Source organism: Prionailurus viverrinus, unplaced genomic scaffold (assembly GCF_022837055.1).
Source record: "Prionailurus viverrinus isolate Anna unplaced genomic scaffold, UM_Priviv_1.0 scaffold_40, whole genome shotgun sequence".
Lineage (NCBI taxonomy): Eukaryota > Metazoa > Chordata > Mammalia > Carnivora > Felidae > Prionailurus > Prionailurus viverrinus.
In genome coordinates this window covers 3,836,893-3,850,903 of record NW_025927608.1, presented here as the reverse complement: position 1 = coordinate 3,850,903, position 14,011 = coordinate 3,836,893, and the positions used below count along the sequence as shown (strand labels likewise).

Here is a 14,011-nt window from a genome sequence, read left to right as displayed (position 1 = left end):
ACCGGGATGGGGCGGGGCTCCGGGGGCGGGGGCACCGGGGGGCGGGGCTCCAGGCGGGGGCGGGGGCACCGGGGGGCGGGGCTCCACGGGGGAGGGGCACCGGGGATGGGGCGGGGCGGCGGGGCGGGGCTCCAGGCGGGGGCGGGGCACCGGGGGCGGGGCTCCGGCACCCCGCTGCGCCCGATGAGGAGACGCACCTGAAGTGCGCGCTCTGCCGCCTCTTCCTCCTACGGTGCAAGGAAGGCCTTCGCGGGCAGGGGTTGCTGCGGGGCAGTCACAGCGTGACCTCGTCTCCCTGCCCGCCTCCACCCCCGGATGCCCCTATCTCCACCGTCCGCCCCCACCCCCCGCAACCTCCCATCTCCCCCACCGGCCCCCACCCCCTGCAGCCCCTCATCTCCCTGCCTGGCCCCCTGCCCTGCAGCCCCCCATCTCCCCCGCCCGCCCCCGCCCCCTGAACTCCCATCTCTGGTCCTCATTAACCACGTTGGAATGAACTTACAAGTCATGTATAGTCTTCCTTCTTTCTGCAGATTTCCCAAATACGGAAAATGGCCCTGAAGCTGCTAATAGGACTTGTTTTGTGAGGCTCCCCCCGCCCCCGCCCACGTTGGGGGCCATGTTCTTCACCTTTGAACTCGCCACAGGTTGTTCACCCCCCACCCACACTCCCATTTTATGGATGGGGAAACTGAGGTCCCAGAGTTTGTGGTAACTGTCCCAGGAAGCGTGTGTTGGGAATCTGAACCCAGGTTTGATCTACTGCAGTCTGTCATTCTCCATTTTTGCAGCCAGAGGCAATTTGAGGTGCGGTCAGGGCCTGTGGGGCCGTTCTGTCTCAGCTCCCACCTCTCTCCCCAGGGCTTTTTTCTCCCAAAGTTCTCAGCCCAGGCTGTGCTCTGAGGCCCCAGGGGAGCAGGTTGGGAGGGGGGGGGATGAGGGTTGTCTCCTAGGATCTGGCTGGTGGGTAGGGGCCCAGGAACGTGCACGGAAGGGGCCTAAGGGTGATCTCTTGCGGCGTGTGGACGCCGACTCTGCAGGAGAACCGGCATCGGTGCCCGCAGACTCTGTCCTGGAAGATAAAGCGGATCTTTGTCAGTTTGTGACTTTGCTCCCGTCTGGATGTCCCCCTGGTGCACTTTGAGGCAAAGATCTCGGATAATGCCCTGCAGTGAGGTTTGGTAAGTCCCCGGCCTCGGGAGGACGCACGGCTGGCCTCTCCCGCAGCAGGAAACACCACACCTGCCCATCCCAGGCGCCTCTGACCTCTGACCCCAGACCTGCCCCCTGGGCTGGGGCCCCGGTGACCCTGTGGTGTGGATCAGGAGGGTGTGAGATGCAGTGAGGAAGGCGGTGGCTTGGTCAGCTGGAGACCGGTGTCTGGGTCTGGTCCCACTGAGGATTCACGGTGTGACCCGGGCAAGTGGTTTGCACCGTAAAAGTGACTCGCCCCAGATATGGGCTCAGTCGTGTGCCCTGTGTCCTTTGCTGCCCGTACTCGTTTTCGTGGTGGGTTTGTCTGCACGTCTGGCTCCCGCTGGGAATCACCTCTGGGACGGCCTCTCCGTGCTTCCGGCCCTCTGTACCTCTACAGAGGTGGCACTGGCAGCACAGCCCTGCTGGGCCCGCAGGCGGCGGCCAGAAAGTTCCGTCCTGGGTTATTTGTTCAGACACAGTCCAGGCACTGCTGTGAAGGGACTTTGCAGACGAAATCAAGGCTTTCAGCCAGCTGACGTTAACGGATTGTCCAAGGGCCCCAGGACAATCACGTGCGCCCTTCAAAGCAGAAGAGGAAGAGGCAGAGAGATGTGCCCGAGGAGGTCAGAGAGCTTGAATCCCAAGAGAGACGGCCCACCGTCGCTGGCTTTGAGTGGCGGACTCCAGAAAGTGCGAATGACCCAGCCGACAGCCACCCCATGGGGCTCCTGAGTTTGCTGGGGGGTGGGGGTGGGGAGCAGGTTCATTCTCAGGGCCTCCAGAAAGGAAGACCGTGTGGGTGACCCCTTGATGTTGGCCATGTGGGATGGGGAACAGGGGAGCCCGTCACCTCCACATGGACTTCTGACCTTGAGAACTATGAGATGATGTCTGTGTTGTCCTGAGCCCCTACCTGTGCGGTGATTCGTCACGCAGCAGGAGGAAACTCACCCAGCAGGTGAGACGTTCAGATTAACTGGTGCCTCTGGTGGCAGGTGGTGGGCACGTTCTCAGGTTCCCAGGCATGCAGAGGCTGGCACTCGTTTGCGCTTCTGGGGTCTGGGGGCTAAGAGAGGAGTCGTTACCTCCTTTATGGATGTGTTAGACCCAGTTCCGAGGGCTTTACGTGAACAAACTTTCTCATCCTCGCTATTGGTCCCCACTTTACAGATGAAATGATCGAGGCACTTAAGCGATCGCCTAAGGCCACACAGATAAGTGATGGAGCTGGGGTTCGAACCGCTGGCCAGCTGAACCCACAATTCTACGAAGTAGATATCGTCCCCTCGGGAGCAGGTCAATGACAGCGAGCCCCAGGCCTGCCCTCCTTTCTAATTAGCCATCAGCAGGGGTCGGGCAGCAACCAAACCTCAGCTCCTGATTCCTCGGGGATCACCCGCAGCCTGCCCCATCTCCCCGGCTGTGGTCACCTGTCAGAGTCCACCTCTTAGCAGACAAGCTGAGGGCTCGCCAGATTCATTTTTGCACCCCGCCTCTGGCGTCTTGTGATAGTAGGAACTGCATTAACAATGTAATATGACATAGTAAGTGCCACCGACGTGGATTTGCTTATTTAATGCCCATAAATCCTGTGAGGTTTGTAGGAGCATACATGTACCCACTTCTCAGATAAAGCAGCTGAGACGTGGGGAAGTTCAGTAGGCCTGCTGGCAAGTGATGGAGCTTTTTCCACAGCTACGTGCTGACTTTGTGTAGCGGGAAGATAGGGCGTTGGTTAAGTGGTCGGGTGGACGACTGTCTGTAGAGGGTCCTTTATGGTAGAGTGGATAGAAGGAGCAATGGCTGGCTGGAGGGAGGGAAGAAGGGTAGGAAAGGAGGGAGGGAGGGGATGGAAGTATGGAAGGATGCATGGATGGTTGGATGGATGGATGAATGGATGGATGGTTGACTGGATGAATGGATAGATGAGTGGATAGAAGGAAGAAAGGAAGGAAGGAAGGAAGGAAGGAAGGGAGAAGATGGATGGATGGTTGGATGGATGGATGGTTGGATGGATGAATGGTTGGATGGATGAATGGATGGATGGTTGATTGGATGGATGGATAGATGAGTGGATGAAAGGAAGGAAGGATGGATGGATGGATGGATGGATGGATGGGTGGATGAATGGATGGATGGATAGATGAGTGGATAGAAGGAAGGATGGATGGATGGATGGATGGATGGATGGATGGTTGGATGGATGGGTGGATGGGAGGGAGGGAGGGAGGAGATGGATGGATGGTTGGATGGATGGATGGTTGGATGGATGAATGGTTGGATGGATGAATGGATGGATGGTTGATTGGATGGATGGATAGATGAGTGGATGAAAGGAAGGAAGGAAGGATGGATGGATGGATGGATGGATGAATGGATGGATGGATAGATGAGTGGATAGAAGGAAGGATGGATGGATGGTTGGATGGATGGATGGTTGGATGGATGGGTGGATGGGAGGGAGGGAGGGAGGGAGGAGATGGATGGATGGTTGGATGGATGGATGGTTGGATGGATGAATGGATGGATGGTTGATTGGATGGATGGATAGATGAGTGGATGAAAGGAAGGAAGGATGGATGGATGGTTGGATGGATGAATGGATGGATGGTTGATTGGATGGATGGATAGATGAGTGGATGAAAGGAAGGAAGGAAGGATGGATGGATGGATGGATGGATGGATGGATGGGTGGATAGATGAGTGGATAGAAGGAAGGAAGGAAGGAAGGATGGATCGATGGATGGATGGGAGGGAGGGAGGGAGGGAGGAAGGAGATGGGTGGATGGTTGGATGGATGGATGGTTGGATGGATGAATGGATGGATGGTTGATTGGATGGATGGATAGATGAGTGGATGAAAGGAAAGAAGGAAGGATGGATGGATGGATGGATGGATGGGTGGATAGATGAGTGGATAGAAGGAAGGAAGGAAGGATGGATCGATGGATGGATGGGAGGGAGGGAGGGAGGAAGGAGATGGGTGGATGGTTGGATGGATGGATGGTTGATTGGATGGATGGATAGATGAGTGGATGGAAGGATGGATGGATGGATGGATGGATGGATGGATGTGTGGATGAATGGATGGATGGATAGATGAGTGGATAGAAGGAAGGATGGATGGATGGATGGATGGATGGGAGGGAGGAGATGGATGGATGGTTGGATGGATGGATGGATGGATGGATGTGTGGATGAATGGATGGATGGATAGATGAGTGGATAGAAGGAAGGAAGGAAGGATGGATCGATGGATGGATGGGAGGGAGGGAGGGAGGAAGGAGATGGGTGGATGGTGGGTAGATACAGAGGTGAGTGACTGAAGAGCTTGTCAAACGGGAAAGGTAAGGAATGCAGGAGGGAGTAAGTCTGCATCTGGGAGATTCATAGGAACTCGGGTCTTGTGCTGGCTCTGTCATCCACCAGGAGACACTCTGTCAACTCGGTCCCTTCCTGTGCTGTGGATCAGAGAAGTTGTCCTGGAGATGACCTCCAACTACGAGAGAGGCCACAAGTTAGTGTCCCAAGAAGTTAGCGAGCACCCTTGGTGAAGATGCTGCATCTGCAGCCAGAAGAAGGGCAAAGGCTTCCAGAAAAGTCCGGAAGCCGCGTTTCATCAAGGCCGCCAGGACTGGGATGAAGGCAGTATGTCATATACAAGGGAAGAGTTAGAATCCATCATTATTTTAGTTATTAAAATTTGACACTTTGTTCACGGGTTTTTTTTTCTTTTTGCATTAATATTTGATTTTTAAAAACATTGCCCTAAAATATTATTTATCTTGGTTACTCCAATTTTTGGTGCTCGGTTACATTTTGTGCCTGAGGGGTATGTGTCGCTTCATTCGCCCTCATCTTGGCCCCTTGAGGGAACCAGCAGTTTCTGGAATCTTCCGCAAGCCCCACACTTCTGTGCAACTTACTCCTGCTTAGTTCGTTTTGCTCTTGCGTCTGGGGGAGGCAGGAGCTGGGGGGCCAGAGCCCAGAGCATGTCTGCCTCCACTCATCTCTCCTCCAGAGCCCCCTTCAGTCTCCTGTTGTGCACAGATTCTCACCGTCGACCCTGTCATGCAAGACCTCCCGTGATACGTCCGTCCGCCCACACCGCACTCTGCACCATGCACAGGGGAGCTCCCCGTCCCGCACGTCCCCCAGCTCCCTCCCTACTCTCCTGGCTTGTCCTCTCTCCCCTACAGAAACTTCCCCTTCCAGAACCCCCCAATTAATAGTCTGCATCCTTCACCGTTCGTGAGAGTGCCTTGCGGAACTGAGCGATTTTCAGCCGGTTTGCACCTGTTTGGCTGTTAGTCTGAAGGGTCAGTGCCCAAGCCGTCCTGGTGGCTAAATATTTTGAAAGTCGGGTTTCCTGTATCTTGCCCTCCACGGTGAAATGAAGATAAAAATGCTGGGGTGTTGGAGCTCAGGCCCAGGGCCCGGCATACAGCAAGCACAGCACGAATGCAGCCGTAGAAAGAGTTGACCTCATTTATTCGGGGTCAGATGGTGACAGGCTCGGGCGTTACAGGTGACACCTGAGGGGCGTCTGGCTGAGGGGGGTTTGGAGGTGCTGTGCCCACCCCCCGATGCGGCTTGCCCTTGCCGTGAGAGGAACAGGCACGGACGTCAGGGTTTGTGGTCGGGCGCGAGGCTCATCGGGAACCAGGGGGCAGGAAGCCGCAGGTGGGGCCGTGCGGGGGCCCCCGACCCAGAAGAGGACCAGTAGCTTTGCCCTGCCCCGGCCGTGCGAGCGGGACATTCCCGACCTCCCTTCCCGGCAAGGAGGAGTGGCCTTGCCTCGTGGCGGGCGTGAGTCACTGGGCCTGAGCGTGGGCGACAGTTACGCGGCAAACACTCGCGGTCACAGGTGGCGAGATGGGGGCCGACAGGGAGCCGGCTGGGTCCCGGGACCGCGAGACGGTAGCCGTGCTTGGTGCACCCGGGCGACCCCTGGCCAGCCTCATGGGGTGGGGGGAGCCAGGCGCCTCTCCTGCCCCTGCCTGGTCCCCGTCCCACCAGCAGTCGCTCAGACCCTTCCTCCTCTGACACCCGGCCCCTCCTCTCTCAGCCAGAAACCTGGGGTTTCTACCCCTCGGAGGTCCCGTGGGAGACACAGCCCCCCCGAGAGCTCTCTCTGGCCCGACCCCTTCCTCTTGCTCCGTTTTCTAAGCACCGTGAGGTCTGTGCAGCACACGACCCACCGTTTTCGAGGGACCACGCAGAGGCAGGCCACGAACAGATCTGAACCGCTTCTGACCTTGGCCACAGTGGTTTTCTCCCGACACCGGCGCTCGGTTTCTTTGTGTGTCTCTCTTTTGTTTGGACCGAAATTCAAATAAAATGAAGCGAGCCATTTCAGTGGCACTTGGGAGTTCACAGGGTTACGCAACCACCACGTGGGCCGAGTTTCAAAACTTTGTTATCTCCACGGAACAGCCCACGCCCATTAAGTAACCACACCCGGCTTCCGCCACCCCAAATTCCCCAGCAGCCACTAACCTGTTTTCTGCCTGCAAACATTTGCCTGCTCTGGACACTTGGCATAAAAGGAATTCTATGCCGTGTGACCTTTACCGGGTGACGTTTCATAACTGCCTTCTTTGGCTTAGCATCATGGTCTCGAGGTCCATCCGAACCGTAGCCTGTATCGATCGATGCCTTTTCGGGTCACCTCTACCCCCAGCGCGGGGCTGGAACTCCCCACCCTGAGATCAAGAGCCGGCCGGGGGCCCCGATGTTTGTTTGAGGCCGAGGGACGGTCCCTGTGTGGAGACGCCACGCTTCGTCTGTTCCACCGTCCGCCCGTGGACACGTGCGTGGTCCTCGCTTCGGGGTTATCGTGGAGGCTGCTGCTGGCGACGTCCGTGCACAGGTTTCTGCGCGAACACGTGTTTTTTTTCCCCCGGGGGTGGGGCCCTGGCAGGGGCATCACGGGGTAGTGCTGTTTGACTCCCCGAGGACCCGCCAGACCGTTTTCCCCACAGAGGCTGTGTGTCATGTTTCAGTCCCACCAGCGGTGAACGCGGGTCTGCACTTGTCTTGCAGGAACTCGTGATCTTCTGGGAGTTTGGGATGTGACCGCAGACCTCGCGGTGGGCGTGAAGCCGCGTGGCGGTTGTGATTTGCATTTCCTTCACGACTCGGTCTGTCGAGCATTGTCTCAGGTGCTCGGTGGCCGTCCGTCCGGCTTTTTTTTTTTTTTAAATTTTATTTGAGGGCGGGGAGGGACAGAGAGAGAGGGAGAGGGAGAATCCCAAGCGGGTTCTGGGTGGGGACCCCGGGTGGGGTCTCGTGGGAGGTGGTGACACAGGTCTGCGGCATGACAAAGAGGTCACCCCGAGACGGGACAGATGAAGCCCGGGACTGGAGAGAATTAAGGAAGATTTCCCGGAGAGAAGGGCATTGCCAGAGGGTGGGGTCTGGGGAGGCAGGAAGGGGACGACAAGGGTGGTGCTCCAGGAGGAGGGGGCAGCGGGACGGGGGCCGGGAGGTGGGCCAGGGCCGAGGGCTGCAGGGCTGACATCAGACCCCGCGCTGGCAGTCACTGTATACCCGGGGCACACTGCCGTGGGACAGTCGGGGTTCCTCCCCTGTGCAGCGGGGGTGGTGGCGCCCCTGGGACTCGCACAGCGGGTCGGGCGTGGAGGGTGCTTGTAGAAGCTTCCCTTCGCTGCTGCAACTTATCACGCCCTTAGGGGCTGAAAACAGCACAAACGTATCTTCTCCCATCCTGGAGGTCCGTGGCTCTGGGGGACGTGGCCGATCCCCCTGGGCAGGTCTCAAGACCAGAGTCGGGGGTCTGTGAACCTGGGCTTTTATCTAGAGGTTCTGGGGGAGAATCTTCCCCCAACTCATTCAGACTCGGGCAGAATTGACTTCCTGCAGTTGTGGGGCCGAGGGCCCCGGGTCCTTGCTGGCCGTCAGCACAAGGCCACCTGCGTCTCCGTCACCGTCTTCCAGCCAGTGGGGGCGGGGAGTCCTCCTTCTCACACTTACAACTCTCTGACTTCACCTCTGCACCGTCTCTCTGCCTCCAGCTGGAGAAAGCTCTCTACTTGTTTTCTTTTTATTCTGAGAGAGAAAGACAGCAGGAGCAGGGAAGGGGCAGAGAGAGAGGGAGAGAGAGCATCCCCCGGAGCCCGACACAGGGCTGGACCCCACACTGTGAGATCATGGCCTGAGTCGAAATCCAGAGTTGGGCGTTCAACTGACTGAGCCACCCGCCCGGGTGTCCCTGAAAGTGCTCTACCTTTAGGGACGTGTGGGATTAGACTGGGCCACGTGATAAGGCTAATCTTCCTATTTTAAAGCCTATAGCCTTAATTAACTCTGCAAAGCCCCTCTGGCCAACATACTATTTTCACAGGATCCAGGGGTTGGGGCGTGGACACCTTCGGGGGCACATCTGCCCGCCACCGTCCCATAACTGAGGCCAGCCAACGGCGCGGCCCGGTTGGCACATGCAGGGCTAGGGGGTGACGAGGTCACGGAAGTGAACGTGGCCGTGTCCAGGGGCCGGGTGGACCTCTGCTCACGTGTGCCTTGTGAGGCTTGGGCGCGTTATTCCCCGGGCCCGGCTTCTGAAACAACCCTCCTGGAGGTGTTGAAACTCGACCCTGATTCAGGAGGCCCGGGGCGGACCCAGATCCCGCGTTCGTGACCAGGTCCCAGGCGATGCTGACGTTGCGGGTTTAGGGGGCACGTTTTGAATGGCAGGATGCGGTCCATTTACTCAGCAAGCAGCCCTGCGGACCGCGCTGGGCGGTGGTGGCTGATGCAGGACCGCGTTTCCACCCTCTTGCACACTGACAACTGTGTAATGAAGGGAGAGACGACTGTCAGACGAACGCTGGCGCACTGGCCGTTCTCTGGTTTTCATGAGCGTAGAGTTTTCCAGACGCCACATCGCGTGTGACAGATCGAACGCGGAAGCAGACGCGGGAATTCAGCCTTTTTTGCTTCGGCCAGACACGAAAGAGATTTGCAAAAATGTGAAACAATGCCATTTTTCTCACTGAATTATTTTGGGGGGGGGGTGGAAATTCAGTGAGTTTTCATTAACAAACGAGCTCTCTATGTCTGTTGAGAAACGACAGTCAACCGAGTAAATGTGGAGATGGAATTGGTTTTATGAAACGATTCACGGATAGGGCCGCAAGCAGAGTGTTGTCCCCACTGGGAGGTTTTACAGGAAGGAGGCGGGAAGTCCCCAAGGGAGGGACGGATGTCCAGGGCCTGGCAGGGGGTCACCCACATGACCCCCGCAGCGCTGGTCTGGGAATTTCAGCCGCTTATAAGGTGACATTCTTGTCTGAGAAGTAAGCAGCGAGCCCGTAAGAAAGCGAGTCGAGGGGACAGAAACGCGGAAAGGCCCCGCCCTGCCTGGACACAGGTGATTTGGGGCACCACTGCCCCCCACTGGTAAACTGGCCCTCGTTTCGTGTCCCCAGAACCTCACTCCACAGGTGGCCTGCAACCCCTTGACAGAAAGCTGGTTGTCACTGTGCTGCAGTCCGTTTCTGTCTCTCCATCTCCCTGTGGCTCTGGTGACAGTCTGGGGACAGCCCATGTCTCCCCGCCTCTGTCTCTCTGTCCCCCCACCCCCAGTGGCTCTGGTGACAGTCTGGGGACAGCCCATGTCTCCCCGCCTCTGTCTCTCTGTCCCCCCCACCCCCAGCGTCTCGCCCCGGGTTTTGCAGCCCGCCAGGCGCCACCCCTGGCGTTAGACCCCGGGTTGTTCATTTCTCAGTTCCTTTAGCCAGGTGGAAACAGAAGGTTCGGGGAAATGTTCCTGAGTGTACATCGTTTGGACAAAACAGCTCCGAGTGCCGGTGAAGGTCAGGCTTGTACCTCAACGGTGTTTCGGGTCAAATTCCGAGTTCCGTGTGATCAGGGCGTGTGACTTAGAGTACAAGGGCACCGCCGTGTTAGCGGGATGGCAAGCTCAGTGATGCTTATTACCACGGCACAGAGAGCCTTTGAGTCTAAACAAGATGACCAACGCTCGCTTGGCCTGGGGCTCATACGACGTCACTCCGTGAGATGGTGTTACCACCCAGTGAGAGCCTGTCACGTCAGGCCGCTCCTTTGTAACAGCATGGCTGTGTTGTTAGGTTATGAGGACAAATACTTTTGAGAATAAGGCTCATCTGTCTGGAGCAAAGACAAGGGCGCGTCCGTATGTCGGGAGCACGGTCCCACGCGCCTTGAGCGATCCAGGGAGACAGAGGTCGCAGGGGGCGGGGTCACGGTCCCCAAAAGACACCAGGGCCTGGCCCCTGGAACCCAACAGACTTGCCTGGGGCTCGGGCTCCAGCGTTAATGTGTGGGCTAGTCCCTTTCTGTTGTTCAAGTCGAAACCAAAGGTGAAGTTCTCGGGAAAGGATGGAAGGGAGTCAAGCCTCGGGGGTGACGATTTGGCCTTGTTTCTGTTTTAACACATCCGCACGTAATACATTTGTTGCTGTCTGATGAGATCTTATAAACTGTGGTAAGACATGTACAAACGCAGAATTTGCCGTCCTAACTCTCGAGAGCTCAGTGGTTTAAGTACACGCACGCCGTCTGTAGCCGGCCCTGCTGTCTGTCCCCTGGACTCTCTTCATCTTGTGACGCTGGGGCTCTGTCCCCACCGAACACCAGCTCCCCCGCTCCCACGCCCGGCCCAGCCCCCATGCACTGAACCCCCCCAGTCCCCGCCACCCCCCCGCCCCCAGCCTCCCCACCTCAGCCCCCGGCCCACCCCCACGCACCAAACTCCCTCCAGTCCACCGATGGATCCAGCCGGGGGCCCCTACACTTCCTCTTTAAGGCTGAATTGTGTGTGCAGACCGCACACGTCTATCTGTCCGTCCATCAGTGGGCACTCGGGTGGCCTTCTCCTTCTGGCTGTGTGAAGGATGCTGCTGTGAACATTGGTGCACAGCTAACCCTTGGGGAACCTGCTCTCTGCTCCCTGGGTGCGTGGCCGGAAGTAAGATGCTGATGTTACTGCTGTTTTTAAAAGAATGGACGTAATTGTTTAAACACTTCCCCGAAGTTTTAGTTTTGAATACACTCATCAGTAAGTACCATTATAGTGGCTGATCTAACACACTTATGTGGGTTTTTGGGGGAGTCCTCAACAGCTTGCAAGCTTGCAGAGGGCACCTGTACTTGGGGAACGGCTGGCCCCAGGTGAGAAGCTGCCACCTGCCTGGGAACGGACTCAGGAGGTTGACACGGACCTGCGACCCCCTGCAGGTGGGTCAGGGGTGACCCCTGGCTTCTGGCTGGCACAATCGGGTGGGGTGCGGAGATCGGTCTGGTCCAGTGGAGTCGAGGTGACCGTGGGGCACCCCCATGGAGATGGCTTCTAGATGTTTGGCCATAGGGTCTGGAGCCTAGAAGGAGGGGTGGCTGTAGCTAGAAACTCAGGGGTCATTAGCCGGGTGGGTCTCCTGTCCCCAGCTGGGTCTGGAGTTCCAGGAGGCCAGGGACGGGGTGGGATGCACATTACCTGCACAGGCGGGAGCCCCATCAATACCTGGAGGGCGTGTGGGTCCGGGTGACACCGCCATAACCTTGTGGCAACAACCGGCCCCTGTTGGGAAGGAGGCCAAGGTCGTGAAGCACAGGGTGGTGGGAGTGGCTGCTGGGGCGGCCAGGCGCCCGGGCAGCTCTGTTCGCCTTGGTGAGACCCACTTACAACACAGGACCCTCAAGGACCAGGGCAGCCTTCCTCGCGCCTACTGACCTTAACAAGCTCATGGGCTTGGGGGCACAGAGCCCCAGGAGACCGCTTACAGCCCCGCCCACAGCCCCGCTCACAGCCCCAAGAGCCCCCCCCCATGGCCCCGCCCACAGCCCCATGGGCTCCCCGGCAACCCGCCCCCCACAGCTCCTCGAGCCCACCTGCAACCCACCCGAGGCAAAGCCGTGTCCCTTCTTGAGCCAGCTCTGCTGTCGCCTACCTACAAAAGGAGCCAGAAGCCGTGCCCAGCTGCACACGAGCCCGAGGCCAAAGGAAAAATCAGTACCACTGACCTGTCTGTACCACGAATGCTCATGTTTTGGTCACCATGCATGCTTCCGTTAATTTTGAATTTTTACTTTTTATTTTATAAATACAAAATATTAATTAAACATAAAATAAAATAAATTAAGTTTATTTACTTTTGAGAGAGAGAGAGACAGAGCGTGAGTGGGGGAGGGGCAGAGAGAGGAGACACAGAACCCGAAGCAGGCTCCAGGCTCCAGGCTCCAGGCTCCGAGCTGTCAGCACAGAGCCCGATGCAGGGGCTCTGACGGTGAGATCACGACCTGAGCCAAGTTGGACCCTTAGCTAACTGAGCCACCCAGGTGCCCCCAATTTTGGCTTTTTAAAAGCATTAGAATGTCACCTGAATGACAGACATCTTTTGGCAGCCTCTTAAATTTGACATGGGGGTGGTGTGTGTTTCTCTGGCCTCGCTTTTCCTGTCCTGGAAAAGCCTGAGAGCTGCCTGGCACCTCACCCGATCCGCAGCACGTGTGCCCGCGTTCAGGTGACCGGTGGCCTCTGTAATGGTGACATCACGGTTTTGCATTCTCCGGGTTTCAGCTCAGACGTGCCAGCCTCAGGTGGCCTGCACACCACGACCCTGCCCCCGGTAGTTGCAAAAATTGCCCGCTGCCCGCTGTCCAGCAGAAGGCGGCTTTGTAGGGACAGGGACCCTGACGGCGTGGCTCGTAACCGAGTCCGCAGTGGCCGGGGTGGCCTGACGCTGAGCCTCCTGTAAATGCGTCATGAAGGAACAACAGCCAGCGGTCATCTAGTGCTCGCCGTGCGCCAGTCCCCCGGCCGATCTTCACGGGAACCTTCACTGTCGTTGTAGACCCCGTTTCACAGAAGGGGACACTGAGCCAAAGGGCAGACGTAGAAGTTGCCTAAGGCCCTACAGCAGGTGAGCCGCGAAGCGGGGAGCGGACGCTGGGCCGCCTGGCTCAGAGCGGGACATTTGGGGCCAGCCCGTGCACTCTTAGCTGCTGTCCCACGTCCACCTGTCTCCCTGACCAATCGTGATGACCCGCAGACGTCCCCTGGGGAGGGAGCAAAGTAGCCACAATGCTGCCTCCCATCGGGAACAGAGGAAGAAACACGTTGAGCTCCGGTCTGGTGCACCTGCCGCCTCGGGGTCTGCTCGCGGTGGGGAAAAGGGCGTGGGGTCCCCATCCTGAAGGATGCGGACACCCAGTTGTGGTTTCCTCCTTCCCTCCAGGACCTCAGAGGAGGGGACAGCACTCAGCACACGCCTGGGCCTCGGGGATTGGGCTGGTGGGCCGGGCCCACGGAGCCCCAGCTCGGGCTTTACACCAGACGGTAACAGCTGCTGCCGTGGCTTACCACGAGAGATCTTTCTGGGACCCCGTCATGTGCTGCCCCCACCATCAGCCGTTGCTTCCGTGCCGAGCGCTTTGGCTGTATTAGCTCATTTAATTCTATTCTGTGATGAACTATCCCCACCCCTGTGGTTCAGTCACTTGCTGGGCCCCCCGCAGGCGAGTGGTGAAGCTGGCTGTCCAAACGAGGCCCTGTCCCTGTAGAGGCGCCCCCGCTTGGGTCACAGTAGAAGTGGGATAAAAGGGTCCGGGGGATCTGGAGAGCAGGTCCCAGGGGCCGTGGCCCTGGGAGGTTCCGGAAGTGGGTCCCGCCTTACCTCGGGCTCCATGCCTGTACCCGAGGGCAGCGTTCTGGGCCCAGGTTCCACGAGTGACCGTGAGGAGGCATCGGGGGTGGACCCGGGGCGGGGTGCACTCCCGCTCACCTTCCTGTCGCCCTTGGAGGCGCTGGTGG

At 58.1% G+C, this 14,011-nt stretch overlaps 1 long non-coding RNA gene across 1 annotated transcript; it reads left to right on the top strand.

Annotated features, from left to right (window-relative positions):
* The first annotated feature begins 9,470 nt into the window (after positions 1-9,470).
* LOC125158997 (uncharacterized) lies at positions 9,471-13,937 on the top strand. Its single transcript, XR_007149636.1, has 3 exons — positions 9,471-11,439; positions 13,053-13,121; positions 13,437-13,937. It is a non-coding gene; the product is annotated as an uncharacterized LOC125158997 (long non-coding RNA).
* Positions 13,938-14,011: the final 74 nt, after the last annotated feature.